At 39.2% G+C, this 20,951-nt stretch overlaps 1 long non-coding RNA gene across 1 annotated transcript; it reads right to left on the bottom strand.

Moving 5' to 3' along the window:
* Positions 1-8,136: 8,136 nt before the first annotated feature.
* On the bottom strand, positions 8,137-16,543 carry LOC132847871 (uncharacterized). Its single transcript, XR_009648669.1, has 3 exons — positions 16,445-16,543; positions 10,587-10,623; positions 8,137-8,631 (listed from the first exon to the last, which is right to left on the bottom strand). It is a non-coding gene; the product is annotated as an uncharacterized LOC132847871 (long non-coding RNA).
* Between the last annotated feature and the right edge of the window lie 4,408 nt (positions 16,544-20,951).

Below are 20,951 nucleotides of genomic sequence, written 5' to 3'. Positions count from 1 at the left end.
TAACACAGTGTCATCAGAATACTTTAAAATATACTGATTTAACTTGTCAGTTCGACAGTTATCTGTATACAAGGTGAAAAGTATGGCAGAGCTGACGCGACCTAGGAGTACTCCGACATTTGTTGTGATAGCAGATGACGGAGACACAGCGTATGGACACCGCCCGTGGAAGAAGCCCGCGACCATAAAAACGTGAACGTCATGTCAACTCATTGTTGGGTTGTTGGTTGGCGAGTTGTTGGAAAGTTGTTGGAAAGTTGTTGGATAATTATATGCTGTGAGATTTGCTGTTGCGATCTATGTTTTTTTGTGTACAATACTGTTCTACGTATGGGGCTGGAAGAGGTAAGAAGGAGCGCGCTCATACATTGTACACCACGTAGTATACTTCCATGTCTAGAGACCTCAGGTAAGGGGCGGTGTCTCCCCCTGTATTCTAGTTAGTGAGGGAAGTATAGCGTAGTTAGGATTTTGGTTTCACTTTTGTTTGTAGATGAGCGTGACTAATATAAAACAGTGTTAGGTAAGCGGGTTTTGACTTTCTGTTTGTTTCTTTTCTTTGGCGCCGCTGATTTTCCAGTCCCGGCTGTTGCAGCAGTACAAACCATTTGTATATAATTGTGTATATATTATTGTAAATATAATTACCACTTTGTACAGTAAAGACAAACTCACCACAAGCACTGTGTCCGCATACGTCATTACTGTGGTCGGCAATTCATAGTAATTATCACTCTGTACCAGTTAGTCTTGTCCGTCCATTCACATCCACATTGGTCATCACTAGTGACTCTGAGAACTCCCTAGACATAACTCGGGGTCGTAACATTTTGACACCAATATGTCAACCTTTATGGTATTGAACGCAGAGGAGAAATCTAAAAACAGCATTCTTATAGTTGTATTGGATTGATCTAAATGTTTAGAGACGATATGCACCAAAGAAGCAACTGCATCTTCAGTACTGCAACCTTTCTTATAGGCAAACTGCCAAGGATCAAGTTTATCTTTTACCATCTGAACTAAGTGCAGAAATATCAATCTTTTAAGACATTTCACAATTACTGAAGTAAGGACTATTGGTATAATATTTTTGTATTCTCTTGGACATGGAATTTTAGGTAATGGTTTTATATATGCGGTCTTCCATAACACAGGCACAGTATGTGTGTCAACTGAAGCTTGATATACTGAGTGCCACACCGGAGCCAGTTCATATGCAAAATTCTTTGAAAGACCTGCACTACATCCATCTGGACCGATTTTTTCGTGTTTATAGACTGAAACATTTCCTAACACCCTCAACCTCTATAGCAATTCTATTCAATGATAATGGAACCATAGGATCTGTTATTTCATTGTATTTAACATGTTTATCTGTTGATTCAAATCTTGTAAAAAAAAAAAAAAAAAAAGGTGTTTAATTCATTCCCAAAGCAAAATTCATTATCAATTCCAATCGGTTTATCAGGAGGTGCAAATCCAGTCATTGTTTTCATGATGCCCCAAACCTTTTTAGTATTATTGGACTTAAAGGCTTCCTCTAGGCACTTCTTGTGAACTTCTTTTGTTTCCTTTAATCTGATTCTTAACTCTCTTTCTGTTTGTTTAAGTGCCCTAATATCTTTATTCCTAAATGCTACTTTTCTCAGATTTATAACTTCTTTAATATCTTTGGTCACATATGGTTTGTTATTTGGATTAACTTTAATCTCCTTTGTAGGTATGACCAACTCTACACAGAAATTGATATTGTCAATTTAACATTGTAGTTCTTTCATCAAGTGAACCTTCCTGAAAAATGTCCTAATTTGTCTAGTCAAAACAGGCTTTCAGTTGTTGTATTCTTTCGTTTGACCACATTCTTTCGTTTGACCACAATGAATTTCTTGTCTGGTTTGCTTTTTTTAAGTTAGTCCTATACACAGGAATCAAATGTACTACATTATGGTCGGAATATGGTTTCGAATTGGAGGCATACTCTTTGACACATAAGAGTCCTTGACATTCACATAACACTTATCAAGAATAATATTATTTCTTGTTTGAGTCTTTACAAACTGATCGAATCCTGGCAACAAAGTCTCCAGTTTGCACTGGTTTAAATCACCCAGCACAATCACGGGAGCATCTGAGTGGTTGAGCTGTAGTTCATGAACATAGTTCGAAATCAGGCTGGCTGCCTGAGATCGTTTACCACTGGGCGGAACATAGACTACAAACAGCAAAATGCAACCGAATTCTCTAGGCAGATAAAATGGTCTTAAAGTCATGCCAAGAATTTACACATTGGGATCGCACATCTCGTATCTTACTAAATAAGCTTGACACCATCCATCCATCCATCCATCTTCTACCGCTTATCCGGGGCCGGGTCGCGGGGGCAGCAGTCTGAGCAGGGACACCCAGACTTCCCTCTCCCCAGACACTTCCCCCAGCTCCTCCGGGGGAATACCGAGGCGTTCCCAGGCCAGCCGAGAGACATAGTCCCTCCAGCGTGTCCTAGGTCTTCCCCGGGGCCTCCTCCTGGTTGGACATGCCCGGAACACCTCCCCAGGGAGGCGTCCAGGAGGCATCCGGAACAGATGCCCGAGCCACCTCAGCTGACTCCTCTCGATGTGGAGGAGCAGCGGCTCTACTCTGAGCTCCTCCCGAGTGACCGAGCTCCTCACCCTATCTCTAAGGGAGCGCCCAGCCACCCTGCGGAGGAAACTCATTTCGGCCGCCTGTATCCGGGATCTTGTCCTTTCGGTCATGACCCAAAGCTCATGACCATAGGTAAGGGTAGGAACGTAGATCGACTGGTAAATAGAGAGCTTCGCCTTGCGGCTCAGCTCTTTCTTCACCACAACAGATCGGTATATCGACCGCATCACTGCAGAAGATACACCGATCCGCCTGTCGATCTCCCGCTCCATCCTTCCCTCACTCGTGAACAAGACCCCAAGATACTTAAACTCCTCCACTTGAGGCAGGAGCTTTCCACCAACCCGAAGGGGACAAGCCACCCTTTTCCGGCTGAGAACCATGGCCTCGGACTTGGAGGTGCTGATTCTCATCCCTGCCGCTTCACACTCGGCTGCAAACCGTCCCAGTGCACGCTGAAGGTCCTGATTTGAAGAAGCCAACAGGACAACATCATCTGCAAAAAGCAGAGACGAAATCCCGTGGTCCCCAAACCGGACTCCCTCCGGCCCCTGACTGCGCCTAGAAATCCTGTCCATATAAATAATGAACAGGACCGGTGACAAAGGGCAGCCCTGCCGGAGTCCAACATGCACCGGGAACAAGTCTGACTTACTGCCGGCAATGCGAACCAAACTCCTGCTCCGGTCATATAGGGACCGAACAGCCCTTAGCAGAGGGCCCCGGACCCCATACTCCCAGAGCACCCCCCACAGATCACCATGAGGGACACAGTCGAATGCCTTCTCCAGATCCACAAAGCACATGTGGACTGGTTGGGCAAACTCCCATGAACCCTCCAGCAACCTGGTGAGGGTATAGAGATGGTCCAGTGTTCCACGACCGGGACGAAACCCACATTGTTCCTCCTGAATCCGAGGTTCGACTATCGGCCGAATTCTCCTCTCCAGTACCCTGGCATAGACTTTTCCGGGGAGGCTGAGGAGTGTGATCCCCCTGTAGTTGGAACACACCCTCCGGTCCCCCTTCTTAAACAGAGGGACCACCACCCCAGTCTGCCAGTCCAGAGGCACTGTCCCCAGCCGCCACGCGATGTTGCAGAGGCGTGTCAACCAAGACAGCCCCACAACATCCAGAGACTTGAGGTACTCAGGGCGGATCTCATCCACCCCCGGTGCCTTGCCACTGAGGAGCTTCTCAACCACCTCAGTGACCTCAGCTTGGGGGATCGATGAGTCCTCAACTGAGCCCTCTGCCTCTGCTTCCTCAGTGGAAGACATGTCGGTGGGGTTGAGGAGATCCTCGAAGTACTCCTTCCACCGTCCGAGAATGTCCCCAGTCGAAGTCAGCAGATTCCCACTCTCACTGTAAACAGTGTGAGCAGGGCACTGCTTCCCCTTCCTCTGAGGCGCCGGACGGTTTGCCAGAATTTCTTCGAGGCCAACCTATAGTCCTTCTCCATGGCCTCACCGAACTCTTCCCAGACCCGAGTTTTTGCCTCTGCAACCACCCGGGCTGAAGCTCGCTTGGCCCTCCGGTACCTATCAGCTGCCTCCGGAGTCCCCCGAGCCAACCAGGCTCGATAGGACTCCTTCTTCAGCTTGACGGCATCCCTTACTTCCGGTGTCCACCACCGGGTTCGGGGATTGCCGCCACGACAGGCACCAGAGACCTTACAGCCACAGCTCCGCGCGGCCGCGTCGACAATGGAGGTGGAGAACATGGTCCACTCAGACTCAACGTCTCCAACCTCCCTCGGGATCTGGTTGAAGCTCTGCCGGAGGTGGGAGTTGAAGATCTCTCTGACCGGAGACTCTGCCAAACGTTCCCAGCAAACCCTCACAGTACGTTTGGGTCTGCCAAGTCTGTCCAACTTCCTCCCCGGCCATCGGATCCAACTCACCACCAGGTGGTGATCAGTTGGCAGCTCTGCCCCTCTCTTTACCCGAGTGTCCAAGACATACGGCCGGAGGTCAGATGAAACAACCACAAAGTCGATCATCAACCTCCGACCTAGGGTGTCCTGATGCCATGTGTACTGATGGACACCCTTATGCTTGAACATGGTGTTCATTATGGACAAACTGTGACTAGCACAGAAGTCCAATAACAGAACACCACTCGGGTTCAGGTCGGGGGGGCCGTTCCTCCCAATCACGCCCCTCCAGGTGTCACTGTCGCTGCCCACGTGAGCGTTGAAGTCCCCCAGTACAATGACGGAGTCCCCGGTCGGAGCACTTTCCAGCACCCCTCCCAGAGACTCCAAGAAGGTCGGGTACTCTACACTGCCATTTGGCCCGTAAGCACAAATAACAGTGAGAGACCTCTCCCCGACCCGAAGGCGTAGGGAAACGACCCTCTCGTTCACCGGGGTGAACTCCAACACATGGCTGCTGAGCTGGGGGGCTATGAGCAAGCCCACACCAGCCCGCCGCCTCTCACCGCGGGCAACTCCAGAGTAGTAGAGAGCCCAGCCTCTCTCAAGGAGTTGGGTTCCAGAGCCCAAGCCGTGCGTGGAGGTGAGCCCAACTATATCTAGTCGGTATCTCTCGACCTCCCGCACCAGCTCAGGCTCCTTCCCCCCCAGCGAGGTGACATTCCATGTCCCTAGAGCCAGATTCCGTGTCCGGGGATTGGGTCGCCGAGGCTCCCGCCTTGGGTAGCTTGACACCATTTTTTGCTTATATATATACAGATGCCGCCTCCTGTACCCTAAACTTTGTGTCTGTCAGCTCTTACCAATGTAAATCCAGGGACATCAAAAAGCGAGTCAGGCATTGAAGACTGCAAACAGCTTTCCGTAAAGCAGAGCAAAGATGCCTCACGAAATTCATTACAGTACCTTGTCTGTGATCGTATCATATCCACTTTGTTGTTTAGAGAACACATATTGCTGAAGACGATAGACGGCAGAAGTGGCCGATTAAATCTCCTTCGCAATCGACTCCGAATGCCACCTATTTGTCCTCTTTTCTTTCGTTTTGTCCTCACCAACTCGTGAGGAATATCTTCAAACAAATCTCCGAGTTGGCCTGCTCTCATCTCGTGAGTCATCGTAAAGTTTAGCTCCAGCAAAGTTTCCCGGGTGTATGGGCGTGCAGACGGCACTGTGACACCGCATGTTGTCAAAATTCCACGTGCAGTTGGAGATTGCGTTGCCAAACATACAGTAATCCAAAGAGGCCTGTCGTCCCCAGAATCCAAATCAAGAGTACATTTCTTCCAACCATCATCCTTTCACTTTTGCAGGGCAACAACCAAACACTTAACAAACACGAATAAACATTAAACAATGAAATAAGCCGCAAACATATATACAGTACTGAGTTGCAGTGCTCCACTGAGCAGCGCACCAGAAGTGTTTGTATATAGGCTACACGTTTGTTTTGTTAGTCGGCCCGAAGCATTTTTCAAACATCGTGCAGCCCACCTTTAACAAAAATGGACAAAAAAAGGTAATAGTCTGTTTTTTTTTGTTATTTTATTTTACCTTTATTTTACCAGGAAGTCTCATTGAGATCAAAAATCACTTTTACAAGAAAGACCTGGCCAAGGAAACAGCCATACATAAACAACATATTAAAATGCTACATACAAGGTAACAGCCATACATAAACACAACATAGTAAAAACATACATACATAAAATCATGCAAAAATCATTCAAATACAAGGACCTCTCAAGAAAAACAACTACATGTCTTTCTTTTCTCCACTAGGGGGCAACAAAGTCATAAAGTCTGACAACTACTGTGATCATTTCTCTCTGTAACCATGTCCATTATTTAAAAGAACTAAGTTAGTGATTTAACAACAGAATTTTTTTTTCCCACTAGTAATAATTTAATTTATTAATTAATTTATTTTTGTAGATTCATGATGTAGATTCAAGATTATATAAATATTTTGGAATGAAAATGTGAATTTTGGTTATATCACTGTATATTGTATATCTATATGTTGTATATCTATCTGTATATTCAGAGTATGATTTCCACATGAATTTATGCATTTTAGAAGAGTGCATACTTTTTGAGCTTTTGAGTATTGTCTTGTAGTGTGTTGTATTGATTTGTATTGTTTGTTTGCACTGTCTCTTGTTTTGCACTGTTTGCACCAGGTTGCAGAGCTGGACTTTATGTGGCTAGGACTAACTTACTTTAAGTTCTTAGCTTTGTGTTTTTGTATGTAGAACCATGGTCCTGGAGAAACTTTGTCTCATTTCACTTTGTACTGTTTCAGCTATATAGATGGTTGAAATGACAATAAGATTTTCTTGACTTGACTTGAATTGAAAAATTGAACTAAGCGGCTTTAACCATAGCATTATTAATAGTAGCTATTAACTATGAAAGTACTAAAACAATGTGTTTAATGTTAAAGGTCCAGAATATGGTTCGGTACACAACATAAAGAGTGTTGTGTTTCTGTAGATTCTGTCATCTGCCCCTTTTAAAGAAGACACCCACCATACCCTCAGCAAGTAGTATTGGAGGGTGACTTGTGCATGATGTCCTTGTGCAGTGCAACTGCCTGATGAGGTCCATTCCAGTTATTTAGATTGGTGTTAAACATTGATAATGGTAATTGGTGCAAATATGCTTTTAGAGTGGACATGTGTGACATGTTACATACCATCTGCCCTTAACTGAATCAGGATTTGGTGGACTGTGGTCTGGTTGCAAAATACAGCAATAAACTAAAAATGTGCAATTCTCACTCTGTGAACTTGTCATTGTCAAAAAATAGCCAGTTTAGGGATTCCACAAGAAGGTGAAAGATTATGGATTATTTGTTTTTTAATGGTAAATTTTATATTATGTGTTATTTTCCCAAAATATATGTATAAATACATACACACACACAAATACATACTTTAAAAGTGCAACTGAGATGAATGCTTCTTTAAAGTTCTTTTTCAGTTTAGTGCAAAAATATGGACAAAAATATTCATTCATCTGGTGGAGGAGAGTTTCCTCCTGGACCTGCCAAAGCTGTCAGAGCAAACAGCTAGGCAATTGGACAGAGAGCTGATGCAGGAGAAGCTTTATTGTGCTCTCCAGGACATAGATAATGGACAGGCACCAGGTATGGATGGTCTCCTCTTTTAGATTTACAATGTTTTAATAGGGCAGGATGTCCTACAGGACAGTGTGAGGAGAGGTAGACTCCCACAGAGCTGTAGGAAGTCCGTTATGACCCTGCTGACAAGAAATGGAGACCTGACAGACCTGAAAAACTGGCACCTAGTGTCACTACTGTGCACTGACTTTGAAGTGCTATCAAAAGCATTAGCCTTGAGCATTGAGACTGACTGAGGTAATGAATCAGCTCATTCATCCAAACCAGACATACTGTGTGCCTGACAGGTTAATATTTGACAATGTGTATCCAATTCCTGACATTTAGGACTCAATGTCTCCACATTGGGCTTAATGTCTGGTCTGAATTTTTTACATCAAAAAAAGGCAATTGACCAAGTTGAGCATGAATATTTGTGTAAGGTGCGGGAAACCTTCATGTTCAGTTTTATAGCCATAATCAATATGTTGTACAGTGAAATTCAGACTGTACTGAAGGTTAACAGTGGTTTATGTGCCCCTTGAACCTCTTTTATGTAAACTGAGATGTCATCTTTTTTAGTTTTGATTTTCCACATGATAATGTTCCAATATGTCTCTTAGCATATGCAGATGACTTAGTCATTATGATAAACACAATTAAAGATGTGAATGTTTTAATTAAGGATTTAATCTTTGTCCTGCTCAACAACCGGTGACGGGAGTCTTTCCACCAATTATTCCCACTTATCCACGCATGCTGGAGCAGCTCCAGGAAAGCCTCCGGATCTTTCATTTTTATGCGCATCATGGATAGCGTGATAGCAGAGGACATAGCTGAAGAGGTGCTGCATTAGGCTTTGGAGTGCCCACCGACTCCTGAACTGCTCTAGCATCTTTGGCTTCAATCCCAGGTTTCAGGAGCACTGAGGTGCCAAAGGAAAAATGTAGTTTTGGCTATTAATTTTTTTTTCCATGAATGTATGAAAATTTGTCAGATAAAATGTAAGTCTCTGTTGTACCACTAGGGGGGCAGAATACAGCAATAAACTAAAAAATGTGCAACTCTTGCTCTGTGAACTTGTTATTGTCAAAAATAGCCAGTTTAGGGATTCCACAACAAGGTGAAAGATTATATATAATTACATTTTTTTAATGGTAATAATATTATAATATCGGTTATTTTCCCAAAATATAAGTCCATTTTATTTAAATAAATAAATAGTTCAAGAAGGTGATAAATTATTTAAGACAAATTCTTTGTTTATGTTATAGAACCAAGATAATGATTTTGTTTTAAATGTTATTATGGAAATATCACTTATTTTGTAGTTGACTAGGTGAACTGCAGCAAGTCATGAAACTGTCAGCAGCACAGGAAATGCCAGATGCTGTGAGGTGGAGCTTCATGAAACTTTATAATGTTCACATATTAGTACAGAGCAACCGTTTTATTTAGCAACACCATTCATCATGTTCACTCTTATACTGATATGCCTGTGGCTTTCATTTTGTGAGTTAACATTGTCTTTTTAAATTCATAAACATAGTGGTGATAATGGTAAATAGTAGTGAGTGATTAGTCTGGTAAAAAAAACATTCTGAGTTATGTAACCTTGTCTTGATTGTGTCATTGCTAATAATATTTTGTTCTCTTCTCTATGACAGGTGACTCCATAGCAAATCCAATAGAGCCGCTTTTTCCTCATAAAGATGTAGATGAAGGAGAATATGTTACTCTGTCCTGCAGCTACAAAGACTTCACTGATACTGTAAACACCCTACAGTGGTATAGACAATATCCAAAATCTAAACCTGAGTTCCTTCTTTATATTTACTTAAGTGGAACTGTAAGTCCCAAGCGTCCACCAAGAATGTCTGCTAAAGTTCATGGAGATAAACAATTGAATCTGATCATCTCCTCTGCTGCTGTATCAGACTCTGCTCTATACTACTGTGCTCTGGAGCCCACAGTGACAGGAAATCCAGCTGCACTGTACAAAAACTAACACACAGTTTTTTTTATACTAAAGGAAGTTCCAAATCTCTCTCTCTCTCTCTCTCTTTTCTCTCTCTGCTGACAAGAAATGGAGACCTGTCAGACCTGAAAAACACAGACCTAGTGTGACTACTGTGCACTGAATGCAAAGTGCTATCAAAAGCATTAGCCTTTAGCATTGAAACTGACTGAGGTAATTGAGCAGCTCATTCACCCAAAGCAGACATACAGTACTGTGAGTCTGACAGTTCTATATTTGACAATGTGTATCTAATTCCTGACATTTGGGACTCAATGTCTCCACACTATTGGGCCTAAAGTCTAGTCTGAATTTTTTAGATCAGAAAAAGGCAATTGACAGAGTTGAGCATGAATATTTGTGTAAGGTGCTGGAAACCTGCATGTTCAGGTTTTATAGACATGATTAATGTGTTGTACAGTGATATTCAGACTGTACTGAAGGTTAACAGTTGTTTATGTGCCCCTTGAACATCTTTTATGTAAACTGAAATGTCATCTTTTTAGTTTTTATATTCCACATGCTAATGCTCTAATATGTCTCTTAGCATGTGCAGTTTCAGTCATTATGATAAACACAGAAAGATGTTTATGTTTTAATTTATATTTAAACTCAATTTAAATTTTTTAACTAGGGAAAAATTGAAGCCATTTAGTTGGGGAGTGGGGAGGTGGGCAATCTACACTACCAGGAGGCTTAGTCTGAAAAAGATGACGTTTTAAATACATGGCTGTCTACCTTGGGAACACTACGTTTTTAAATAAATATTGGGAAGGCACTGAGCATGTGGAGGGCAGACCACAGAATTGGCTTGTCACCAGGATGTCCTACAGGGGACGAATGCTGGTCATTAACAACCTCACCGTGTCATCCCTCTGGCACAAGCTGGCATGCATGGATCTGCAAAGCAAAGCAAAATTGGCATTAAGAGATGGTTGTTGACTTCAGAAGAGCACAGAGCAACTACTCTTCACTAAACATCGACATATCCTCTGTAGAGATTGTAAAGAGCACCGAATTCCTTTGTGTTCATCTCGCGGAGAACCTCACCTGGTCAATTAACACCAGCTCCATCACCAAGAAAGCCCTGCAGCATCTCTACTTCCTATGAAGGCTGAGGAAAGCCCATTTCCCTCCCCCTCTCCTGACAATCTTTTACAGAGGGACCATTGAGAGCATTTTGAGCAGCTGTCTGCTTTGGGAATTGCACCATCTTGGATTGCAAGTCCATACAGTGGATAGTGAGATCAGCTGAGAAGATCATTGGAGTCTCTCTTCCCTCTATCATAGACATTTACACCACACGCTGCATCCTCAAAGTTAACAGCATTGTGGATGACCCCACACACCTCTCACACACACTCTTCACCCTCCTGCCATTTGGAAAACGATACCAAAGCATTCAGGCCCTCAGGACCGGACTGTGTAACAGTTTAATTCCACAAGCCAGTAGACTCCTCAACAACTGAACTGAACTGTACCGAGCATAACACACTCACTCAACTGTGTGGACTGCACTGTGTTGCACCAAATACACACTCAACCAATGTACATTTATGTCTACAGCACCATCCATATTAACCCTGTAAAGACCCCTGTTGCAGAATAACAACATTACCTTTAACAATTTTTAAAAAGAGGCTGCGAATGTTTTTTTTTCTCAAGACCACATTTACATAGTTAATGGGTTCTATTGTTTGTCCTCATAATGCTATTGGATAGAAGTGTTTATAGGTCCAGTCATCTGGCCATGAACTCACTCTACCTGCAAACTTCACGTTGCACGTAAAGTGTAAAAAATGTGAAAAATCTTTAATTTTAAAACAATAAAACAATATATGAGTGGTAAAAAAAAACTCACTCTACCTGCAAACTTCACGTTGAGCTCATCTCTATTTTTTTGCATCACTGGATTTGTCAAGATTCAAGTAAGTAAAATTCCTCACATATTTTTTTCTGTGTTTATTACAATGTCTAGAACACATACATATTTAGTTATTTTGGAAAACATTAATCAACTTTGATTCAGAGCTTGTTAAGTCCATGTTGTAATTGTACAACGTTGGGCCAGAGTGGTAGTCAAAATAGCCTGTGCACCTTACACATTACATAAGGACACTGCAGTTCTCACATCATCACAAATTGAAATTTAAACTGTTAGATGATTCATTATAACTAATTTCTAAATGTGCTTTTCTCTTAAATTTGTACTTAGTTTAGATTGGACCATAATTACACACAAGAATATATTTTATGTGGTATTTGAAACTCCATCATATAGAGCAGTATCTGAAACTCCCTGTATCTTTGTAGTTTTTTGTTATTTAACGTCTAAACGGTCCTGAGATTTTTTATGAGTGTTGCCCAAGTAGCAGTTTATAGCATTAGGAGATAGAAAAGCAGGCTCTGAATGTTCTGGATGTTTTGGGGTGATGCCTGTTGCATTGTTCAGGGACAGATGTAAATGGTCTTGAATATGAACCTGTGATATGGGGGATGCATGTGTTCCTTTTAGTATGATAATTAGATAGCATAATAGGCCATCAAGAGAGTATTGTTTGAATGAAGTGGTGGAATTTTGATTAGCATTTGCATTGACCTGATAATACTTTGATGGACAATACTTAGTTAGTCTATTCTTTCAGTTTATCTACTACGATATAAGACCCATATGTATTATTCACTAATTTATTTATTTATTTATTTTTAGGAAGTGCAATATTCGTCTGTGCCTTTTAGAAGAAAAGAACTGTTTTGTGGACTATCACTGCAATTAATCACAGACTTCAAACCACACTGAAAGTGACAGAAGAAAATGTTTTTCAAATATACAAGGTTTTCAACATTTATATTAATAAATGCATATTCATAAAAAATATGATTGTTGTGTGATTATTACTCATGATATATACTGTTATGGGGCAAAGTAAGCAATCAACCCTGCAAATGTGAATGCTTAAATGCTCTGTATATCTGTTCAGACAAAGTGAGTACAAATGCAGAAATTCTGCTCCTAGCCGAGCCCAACATTGCAATATAACAACTTTTCCCTAAAATGTAAAATATGTGAAAAATCTTTAATTTCTACATCAGAGGCCTCCTAAAACAATATATGAGTGGTAAAAAAAAATGTTTCTTATTTTTTTCAATATTTGGGTTTTACAGGGTTAAACTGTTTACATGCTATCTTTGCACATGCTGTCTTGAACATTCAGTCAGTTACTGTTTTGCACAACTCATTACAATATCTCATGTAACTGTTGCTATTATATTAAGTGTCCATTCCTGTATTTTTAGAATGTAGAATATACAGTAGGTACTTTGATCGGTGCTGCTTTTGTGTATTGTCTTGTAGAGTTTTGAGTTGTTTGTTTGCACTTTTTTCTTTAGTCCGTGTTGTTCCATGTAGCTCTGTTTTTGTTCTATATAGCACCGTGGTCCTGGAGAAACGTCATCTCATTTCACTTTATACTGCTTTAGCTATATATGGTTGAAATGGCAAAAAAATCTCCTTGATTTCACTTGACTTTCTGACAAACCTGTTATCGAACATCCAGGGCCTGCTGGTGGTCTTCTTTTGGGACAGTATTCACTGGATTCCACAGAGCATCCTCCATCTGCCCATCAGGACCTAGAGACTTACTATGGAGAGCACACAGTTGGAGGTCTAAGGCGTCCAGTCCAGGACTTTGTTTTTAATTTCTGGATTACTTTTTAAATAATGGATAACCTTTTGGATAATTCTGGATAACTTTAAAAAAAAAAAAAAAAAAAAAAGCTGTGGAACATTACACTGGCTGCTGAGATTCTGATGTATGGTGGGAGGTGTTCTGATGTACACCACTGGAGATCCATACTTACATCAAAGGAGCATTTTTGGCTGATTGACGACCATCAGACAAACAAAACTGGTCCTGCAGAAGATGGACCTTTTCCATTTTCTTCAACACGTTATTGAAGTATTTGTCCCTATTGGCAAACCAGATGTGATGGAGTCAAGGAAAAACTCCCTGTGACCATGAGGAAGAAGCCTTGAGAGGAACCAGAACCAGAACCAGAAGCAGAAGCCTTTAAAGGAACCCATCCTCATCTGTGATAATTTATATCTCTCAGTAGAAAACTCTATGTGTACTATATGGTCAAAAAGGTTAAACTATAGAATTAGATTGAACATGAGGTGAATCCTGTTGAACTAATATAACATATAATAGCTTTGCTTGGTGTAATGATTGGCCGGAAAAGGGATGTGCTGGATCAATAATTGGGTTTGGATAACATCAAATCCAAAACAGTAGACAAATAGAGAAGTCAAGGGGAAGGCAGGAGGTAAATAAACAAACAAATAAAAAGCTATTAACGATGCAATTAATCCAAAAGACCGTAGTCAGAAAAAACAGGGAAGGTCGGTACACAATGTCAAAGCAAACAGAATAAATCCAACAAACCGGAGAGACAATACTTTGTGTCGATGGTAGATAGCTCATGGATTATTTAGCTAAAAAAAAAAAAACAGAAGAGTCATTCCAACTCAGAAATGTTGAATACTCAGGAGATGGCTCTTTCATGTAATAGTAGGGAATTTTGAAACCTACTACGAGATTGTTACACATGGTTTCTAAGTGGTACTATCCACAGAATTCCCATTTACTGTATCTTCAGGCTGTCCACGGGGTGATGAAGTTCCACCCAGAAGCAGAGCATCAGTATGGCAATAATCAATCAATCAATCAATCAATCAATCAAAAAAGTGAGTATAGGAAAGCTGTTCTGGAGCCAAAAGTTAATCCTTAAGCGATTTTGTAAGCTATATTGTTATTAGCTTATGCTTGATCACTAACGAAATGTGCGATTTTGTATTATGTGTTTTGGAACATTTTAGTCTTAGTAATTGTATACTAAGACAAGACCTTTAGGAAACGGAATAGTTTCTTTACACGATGCTGCCATCTGGTGTAGAATTAAAACCTTTACACGTTTTCTCAATTGTTTTGATGACCATTATCCATTTTTTTCCTAACTCAACGGTAAAAAAAAAATCCCAAACATACCCACTCAAAGCCCAAACCATTCACTATTCCAAACATTTTTTAACACAACATTTTTAGATTCATTTCTCAATACTATGTTACCATTTCCATATAATGATAATAATAATAATAAGAAGAAGAAGAAGAAGAAGAAGAAGAAGAAGAAATCGTTTTCTAAAAAAATCTAAATTCTTTCCTTGTATATCATTATATAATTGCTATAATAATAATAATTTTTAAATTTATTATAAAAAATTATTATAAAAAATAATAAAATGTATTTTATATTTATTTAAAAAAAATTTTTTTATTAATATTATCATTATTATTATCATTATTATTATATTTTTATTTATTTATTAAAAAAAATTTTTCATGACACAGATAGTCAATAAAGCATTTTATTACAAGGCATACTGTGTATGGTTGCTGTCTGTTACTTATTTTTATTTTACACTGTTTTTGATTTGTTTAGATTTTCTTAGATCATACTGTGTCTCTCGTTTTTTTTGTTCTGCTGCTGCGTCAACTTGTATTTCTCCCACATGGGATTAATAAAGGTTCATTCATCTCATCTCACCTCAGTGTTTATATATATTTACTTTAATATAATTTACTAGAAATTTGAATAAGAATAAATGCAGTTAGGATTTTTGAGATTGTGTATGTAATGGTGAGTGATAAAAGAATTCATGAACATTTTAATGATTTTCTTGTTCAGTGCATTTCTTGTCAAAGCAATGAAAGTGCGATACTTCTTTTGTGCTAACTGTGTGAAGAGGGAACTCTCTCTCGCACTGATTTTCTACCGCTTATCCGAACTACCTCGGGTCACGGGGAGCCTGTGCCTATCTCAGGCGTCATCGGGCATCAAGGCAGGATACACCCTGGACGGAGTGCCAACCCATCACAGGGCACACACGCACACACTCTCATTCACTCACGCACTCACACACTACGGACAATTTTCCAGAGATGCCAATCAACCTACCATGCATGTCTTTGGACCGGGGGAGGAAACCGGAGTACCCGGAGGAAACCCCCGAGGCACAGGGAGAACATGCAAACTCCACACACACAAGGCGGAGGCGGGAATCGAACCCCCAACCCTAGAGGTGTGAGCCGAACGTACTAACCACTAAGCCACCGTGCAAGAGGGAACTCAATACTAATAAATATACAGTATATTTTATCTAATTGAAATATAAAATCTGTAGAGAGGTTATGATATGGATGGGAATAAAGACTTCATATTTCTTCAAGAAAATAGATTTTAGTTTAGCTGATTTGTTAAAAATAATGTAAAGTGTTTAGTAAATTTGTTTCAAATTAAAATTGCTTATTATGAATTGGAAATTTCCAGTAAAACATAGTTTGAACAATAGATGGCGTCATTTGCTTACGTTTTGAGACAGAAACTGATTCCCCTTAAACCCCCTGGTGGATTTGTATTGCAAAAACGTCTTATTATACATAGACATTGTATATAACATTTAATTTCTTTATTATTGATTATATATTTAATTATATATCATGAGTTCTTGTGAATATTCATAACCATGTTTAATAATAAAGATCCATTAATCACTAACATGGAGTGAGGTTTTTTTTATTACAGATTATTTACACTAAATGAACCTCAAAGTAAAAGTAATGCAATTTTTAAAAGTCAATACTCATTGCAAGTTACTTACTGGTGCAGGCATGGTGCATAATTAACACCACACTTTGCATGTGCAACCATTCTGTATGCAAAAGCCGCATGCATCAGTTTTCCTGTCCTCATTCTGTCACTATACACACACACGTGTTCGCACAAACACACACACACGCACACACGCACGCACAATGCACAAAACACACAATAGATGGCAACATTTGTTTACTTTTTGACACTGTTGATTCTTATTAATCCCCCTGGTGGATTTGTATTGCAAAAACAATCTTATTACATATTTGCCATTTTATATTAACATTTAAAAGAGCTCTTATGAATATACATAACCACGAGGTACAGTATGTGATTCTTTACTATGAACCTCTTTATTTATTCTTGCAAGATGAACAGTAATGAGTATTATCAAGATTAACAAATCTCGTGAACAAGTGTAAATTAAATTAAAAAGCATTTTAATTTGATTCTGTGATAAACAAACGTTTAATGCATTTATCCTGCCAGCTTTTACTGATGATGACCATGACTAAAGTTGTGTGTGTAAAATAATTATAATAAACAAATATTCAAAAAAAAGTTTAATAATAAAGAACCATAAATCATTAACATGTAATAATTAATTATTCTTTTTTATTATTATTATTACAGTTTATTTACACTAAATGAATCTCAAAAGTAAAAGTAATGCAATTTTTAAAAGTCATAATTCATTGCAAGTTACTTACTGGTGCAGGCATGGTACATAATTAGCACCAGACTTTGCATGTGCAACCATTCTGTATGCAAAAGATGCATGCATCAGTTTTCCTGTCCTCATTTCTGTCACTACATACACACACATACACACACACACACACACATCCTGCCTTGTTTACCTCTGAGCAGAGAAAAACAACCGCAGACGTTTCTGACGTAGGCAGGAAGTCAGCAGTCATTTCTGATTCGGTGTGCACCCACTTCCTTAGGAAAATAATTCAGTGTGACAAAACCATCGGCACATCTCACCCCACTTACCTACTTTTAAAATGACACCAAGATGAAAGCCCATATGCTTTAAATATCTATATCTTTATTCATCAGTCTTCTGAACAAAATAATACATTTCAACAAAATACAGAATTATACCTATGACATACTTATGGTTCAGAGTGATATGATATAAATTGTTATAATTGAACTACAATGGACATTATTTTTGTTAATCTAGAACCGGATGATTTTCACTGACAAATGCAACTGACCTGTTAGGAACAAGATATACTGTAATTACACAGCATACATAGTTATATTGAATATGGTAAAAAAATAAATAAATAAATAAATAAATATTTGTATATTACATTATATTATGGAAAGCAAACGTTCACACACCTTTTTCAATTTCCATTCTTATTAACACTTGTAATATCGAGTCTTATACAATATATCTAGAACTTCTTTAACGTACATTTTGCTTTTAGATGTTTGTTTTCTGTCTTCTGTGTTTGAGTGACGAAAATGAGCCAGTTTTACAATTCAAAACATTTGATTTATTAATTTTCTGAAAATTGTTGTGTTACAGAAAAAACATACCATCTGATTCAATTTTAAAAATTGCTCTTTCGATTTATTGTTTGAATTTAGAAATATTTTGATTTAATTGTTTTTAAATGCAAAAAGTCTTTCCATGTTTACAAGGTTTTTGTTATTGTTATTAACATTATTATTTTTCTCATCTAAAACCGATAATGCAAGAGATGTGGACAGTAAATTGAAGTCCCTCCCTGTTAACTGAATCAGAGCAAATTATTTTTTTCTGCTTATTTCTCAAGTTCACCCACTCACTAGTTATCTCCAGCAACTTAAGCCAATTTGCATGATATGTACAGTAAAAGCTACTTTTGAGGAATTTCTCCAGGTATATTGTCCCATAATCACAAAACTGGTGTCCACCATCTCAGGAAAAGCAGACCAACAGTAACTTTCAAAAGCATTAGCAAACCATAGGCCACCACATGCTAATAGCTTCTAATGGCACATACTGTATAGAAGGTGGATTTTCAAAGATGACCTGATTACTTGGAGGATGGTTATAATCAGCCAATCAGGATACGGCAGAATTTTTAATAGGTAAGCATTGAGCTACTTCATCTGAATTGGCCACTGGGTGAAGTAATGTGTAATAAAATTATTTTACCCCCATGTTTTATTCATTTACACCATTAAAATTGGATGTTCATGTTATTTAGTTCTGCAGACTCAAATGAATGATGGTTTGCAGAAAAGAAACTGTCCTATGTACACAAGAATGGTGTTTCATTGCAAAGATTGAACCTCAATAATGATCAAAAACATCTTTTAACAATATGTCCACCGCATTCAATCATTACATGGCAGAAGTTTAAGTGTTCATAAGAAAATAATAAAATTGAGTAATCAATTATTACCAAACTTTAACTGTATGTCATTTTAATGATCCGCAGGTAGCTGATGTAATCTCACTCAAATTAGTTAATATTTATGTTTATACAGTGGTGTGAAAAAGTCTTGGCCCCCTTCCTCATTTTTTTTTTTTTTTTTGCACGTTTGTAACTATTACTCAAAGATAACACAAGTAAACACAACATGCAGTTTTTAAATGAAGGTTTTTATTATTAAGGGAAAACAAAATCCCTTGAAAAAAACAAAATCCCTGTTTGAAAACAGGGCCCCTGTTAAAGCATAAAACATAACTTTTCTGTAGTTTTTCACACCTGGGTTAAATTTCTCTAGCCACAACGAGGCCTGATAACTGCTACACCTGTTCACAATCAAGAAATCACTTAAATAAGACCTGACTGACAAAGTGACCAAAAGTTCCTCAAAAGCTACACATCATGCTGAGATCCAAAGAAATTCAGGAACAAATGAGAAAGAAAGTACCTGAGATCTAGGAGTCTGGAAAAGGTTATAAAGCCATTTATAAAGCTTTGGGACTCCAGCGAACCACAGTGAAAGCGTTCTCCACAAATGGCAAAGACATGAAACAGTGGTGAACCTTCCCAGGATTGGCCAGCCGACCAAAATTACCCCAAGAGTACAGCGGCGACTTATGCAACATATCACAAAAGAATCCACAAAAACATCCAAAGAACTGCAGGCCTCACTTGCCTCAGTTGAGGTCAGTGTTCATGACTCCACCATAAGAAAGAGACTGGGCAAAAATGAGTTCCAAAAGAACATTAAGGCACGTCTCAGATTTGTGAGAAAACATCTTGAAAGTACTTTGTGAGAAAGGACATTTGGGAAAGTACTCTGTTGACTGACGAGACAAAAGTTGAACTTTTTGGAAGGTGTGTGTCCCATTACACCAGGAAAAGAATATCATACCAACAGTAAAATATGGTGGTGGTAGTGTGATGGTCTGGGGCTGTTTTGCTGCTTCAGGGCCTGGAAGACTTGCTGTGATAAATGGAACCATGAATTTTGCTGTCTACCAAAAAATCCTGAAGGACAATTTGTGGCTATCTGTTTGTGATCTCAAGCTGAAGTGAATTTGGGTTCTGCAGCAGAACAATGATCTAAAGCACACTAGCAAGTCCACCTCTGAATGGCTGAAGAAAAACAAAATGAAGACTTTGGAGTGGCCTAGTCAAATTCTTGACCTGAATCCTACTGAGATGCTGTGGCATGACCTTAAAAAGTTGGTTCATGCTCGAAAACCCTCCAATGTGTCTGAATTATAACAATTCTGCAAAGATGAGTGGAACAAAATTCCTCCACAGCGTTGTAACCAACTCATTGCAAGTTATCACAAATGCTTGATTGCAGTTCTTACTGCTAAGGGTGGCCCAACCAGTTATTAGGTTTAGGGGGCAAAGACTTTTTTTACACAGGGCCATGTAGGTTTGGATTTTGTTTTCCCTTAATAATAGACTTTTATTTAAATACTGCATGTTGTGTTCACTTGTGTTGTCTTTGACTAATATTTAAATTTGTTTGATGATCAAAAACATATAAGTGTGACAAACATGCAAATAAAAAAAAAAACAGGAAGGGGGCCAACACATTTCCACACCACTGTACATGTAAAAATACCAAGCATATTGATATTTTACCAATTTAGTAACCACATTAAAATGTGTGATGTTTTATAATATGCAAAAACTACAGTAGCATTCATCCCAGGATTTGTAATTTCCACACACGACATTTAAGATTTCTATGAAATGCAATAAACACTGCAAACCATCTGCTAAACCTGGGCTGTGGTCATCCGTAACAGGTGGGGTCAAGTTCAAATGACTGTTTTTCAGACATTGTAAACCTCATCAAGATAAAATTTCGTATACATCATCTCTGTGCTAACTGGTGAGTGGTTATCTGCTGTTGACTGGGTTATGTCCAAAACCATGTCTGCCATTAGCCAATCAGTTTGCAGCTCGGAAGTTACACAGAACTTGCCACTAGGGGTGTTATGGGTAAAGGGTGCTTGTCCTCCCACAGATTGTTAAAATTTCTATATTTATGTTTCTTCTTCTTCTTCTTCTTCTTCTTCTTCTTCTTGA

This window comes from Tachysurus vachellii, chromosome 7, assembly GCF_030014155.1.
Source record: "Tachysurus vachellii isolate PV-2020 chromosome 7, HZAU_Pvac_v1, whole genome shotgun sequence".
Lineage (NCBI taxonomy): Eukaryota > Metazoa > Chordata > Actinopteri > Siluriformes > Bagridae > Tachysurus > Tachysurus vachellii.
This window is presented reverse-complemented; position numbering and strand designations above follow the sequence as displayed.